Source organism: Diabrotica undecimpunctata, chromosome 4, assembly GCF_040954645.1.
Source record: "Diabrotica undecimpunctata isolate CICGRU chromosome 4, icDiaUnde3, whole genome shotgun sequence".
In the NCBI taxonomy this organism is placed as follows: Eukaryota; Metazoa; Arthropoda; class Insecta; order Coleoptera; family Chrysomelidae; genus Diabrotica; species Diabrotica undecimpunctata.
Window position 1 is genome coordinate 141,602,902 of NC_092806.1, and position 3,748 is coordinate 141,606,649.

The window sequence follows — 3,748 nt, forward strand, 5'->3', positions numbered from 1 at the left end:
AGCTCCACACATTGTACAATTATTCTTACCCATAAATTCGCATTTTTATCCAATACAACCTTTTATCAGAATATTGCACTTCTAAATACACATTATGATGATTTTACGAAAGAATTTACTGAATTCTTAGGCAAATGAGTATTAATAAAACAGTATAAAGACCCCCTACATCAATTTCCCCATAGGTTCAACAAGTTTGTTTACTATTGGTAGGGGCCGACGTCCTCCTACTGATGTTAGCGCCGACGCCAACCACACACCGTCATCGTGTGAGACATAAATGACGCCATGCTTTGAGCGTAAGAAGGCGTCGCGACGTCTCTATTGGACTTTTTGTTGGACCAATGAGTAGTTCGAGCTATTTTTGATTTCCGGTGAATTTGTCTGAGTCATAAAAAACTTCGCGTTGGTAATTATGTGATATATATTCACGAGCAATGCATTAACAAGGAGTGAGTCATGTAAAAATGTAATGAACTTACATAGATATCGAATAAAACCACACTATTACATTAATTAGGTTTTTCTTGTAATATATTGTGTCTATGTGTTATCATATTGTTATTCTTCCAAACTTAAGCACAGTAAATAAGTAGGAAAATATATGTTATCATTTATACAAAAAATAAACAAACAGAGCAAAGAAAACAAAAAATTGATAATAATAATTTTAAATATTTATATAATTAGATTTTTTTTCTTCTAAAGTGTAAAGAAATATTAAATATATAATTACTGAAGATATAAATGTTCTTAATGAATGCATTACACAAGTTATCCGAGAAACCCAAAAGAAATATTGTCCAAAAATTAACGCGTAACTGGTGAGGTCCATTTTTTGTTACGTGTATGGTGAGCTGGGGTCACACTGACCACAATTTGTTTTGCAAAATTCGACACATATTTGTTTATATTTAAAAAAAATGACTTAAGACTTTTATTTTGTTAGAACATAAATTTAACAAATATTTGAAATACTTATCACGCATACAAAATTAAACTAAGAAACAGCCTCAAAAACTGAGTTATTTTGTAACTAGACTAAACATTATCCTGTAACAAAAAAATAAAGAACAAAAAAATTTTTTTTTTCTTAAAACATAAACTTAAACATTCAATCTAACCTACCAACACAAAAAAATAACCAAAATAAAAAACATCATAAAAACTACAATCCATTCTTATAGGCAATCTTTGCAAATGTGTGTTTCACACATGTGGCATATTGGCGCTTTGCAACTAACGCAAACTATCTTCGTTTTTCTATCCAATAATAGTGGACATTTTGAGCACCTTACACTTTTTTCTAAAATACCATTTTTATGTTCAGAAATGTAAGTTTTTAAAATGGAAGTGATGTTATGTCTCAGTTGCCTTGGAATTTGAGAAATAGTTAGTCTTCTTTCCATATGGTCCTGCACAAGCTGCCGAGCCAGAGATTTGATGAATTCATACCTCGACTTTTGGGGGTTTCCAGGTAGGGATCAGTATATTATAAACGCATTTTTCATCTAATGCATGGACGCCTCCTTTTGTTTGATTATAAAACTCGATAATTTCGGGTTTGTTTGTTTTATCGTTTACTGTATTACTGTAATGCATTGAAGACATCAAAAGTACCGCTTTTCGTGGTTTAGGTACATATGAAACTATTGTAACTCTATGGCCAAATCCAAATAGAGATGATGCAGTTGGCACGAAGAAATAAGTATCTCCCTTTTATTTTTTTTAACAGTACCCACGTAAGTTAGGCCTCGGTTCCTCAACGCAGTTATTACTTCTAAGGATGTAAACCAGTTGTCTGCTGTTACGTTACGGTTATAACCCTCAATACATTTTACTAGACGAAGAACTGATTGCGTTAGTTTGTTAAATTTTCTTTCCTCTTCTGACAATGTTTGGCCATCACTTCCAGCACTTGTATATACATACTCATCCAAAAAGTAATAGGTTCGGGCGTCGCTCGTTCTTCTGCCATACTTAGAATTTTCCTTGCTATGTATTAGCTGAAAATTTCAAGAAAACTAAAAGTGTATATTTTGTTTGAAATTTGAATTATTTCGATAAAGGGTGACTTGCTGATTAAAAAAATCTAAACATGTGGCCAGAAATTATGCACCGTTTTGCCGGAAAATCGAAAAAACTGTAGATTTTTTAATTCGATTTTTCCTCTTTTCCGGCAAACTGGGGTTAAGGGATCAGAAAAAAACACATGTTTGGAATAAGCTGGACCAAGTGCATGTACCAAAACATTAAACAAACTTTTTTTTTTGGAAAATTTGGAAAATTTTTTCCAAGGGGGTACCCTTGGATTTTTATCAAATTTAGTTAATCGGCTATATTGGCGTCAATTTTGGTCCGAGTGTTAAGCGAATAGACATTTCCTATATCAAATTGGCCGCTTGTTCTTCTGCCATACTCCGAATTTTCCGTCATCTAACAGTTCGTGAGAAAAATTTCCCCTTGGATGTATGTACTCGCTGAAAATTTTGAGAAAATTAAAAGTGTATATTTTGTTTGAAATTTGAATTGTTTCGATTAAGAGTAACTTGCTGATTAAAAAAAATTAATCGGGTTGCTAAAAATTATTCACCGTTTTGCCGGAAAATCGAAAAAACTGTAGACTATTGGATTTTTATCAAATTTCGTTAATCGGCTATATTGGGGTCAATTTTGGTCCGAGAGTCAAGAGAATGGACATTTCCTACATAAAATTGGCCCCTCATTCTTCTGCCATACTCAGAATGTTCCTACATCTAAGCGTTCGTGAGAAAAATTTCCACTTGGATGTATGTATTCGCTGAAAATTTCGAGAAAATTAAAAGTGTATATTTTGTTTAAAATTTGAATTATTTCGATTAAGGGTGACTTGCTGATTAAAAAAATCTAAACACGTGGCCAGAAATTATGCACCGTTTTGCCGGAAAATCGAAAAAACTGTAGACTATTGGATTTTTATCAAATTTCGTTAATCTGCTATATTGGCGTCAATTTTGGTCCGAGAGTCAAGCGAATAGACATTTCTTACATAAAATTGGCCGCTCGTTCTTCTGTCATACTCAGAATTTTCCTACATCTAACTGTTCGTGAGAAAAATTTCCACTTGAATGTATGTATTCGCTGAAAATTTCGAGAAAACTAAAAGTGTATATTTTGTTTGAAATTTAAATTATTTCGATTAAGAGTGACATGCTGATTAAAAAAATCTAAACATGTGGCCAGAAATTATGCATCGTTTTGCCGGAAAATCGAAAAAACTGTAGATTTTTTATTTCGATTTTTTCTCTTTTCCGGCAAACTGGGGTTACGGCATCAGAAAAAAACGCATGTTTGGAATAAGCTGGACCAAGCGCATGTACCAAAACAATAAACAAAATTTTTTTTTTGGAAAATTTGGAAAAATTTTTCCACCCTTGGATTTTTATCAAATTTGGTTAATCGGCTATATTGGCGTCAATTTTGGTCCGAGTGTTAAGCAAATAGACATTTCCTACATAAAATTGGCCGCTCGTTCTTCTGCCATACTCGAAATTTTCCTGCTTCTAACAGTTCGTGAGAAAAATTTCCCCTTGGATGTATGTATTCGCTGAAAATTTCGAGAAAACTAAAAGTGTATATTTTGTTTGAAATTTGAATTATTTCGATTAAGGGTGACTTGCTGATTAAAAAAATTTAATCAGGTGGCTGAAAATGATGCACCGTTTTGCCGGAAAATCGAAAGAATTGTAAACCATTGGATTTTTATCAA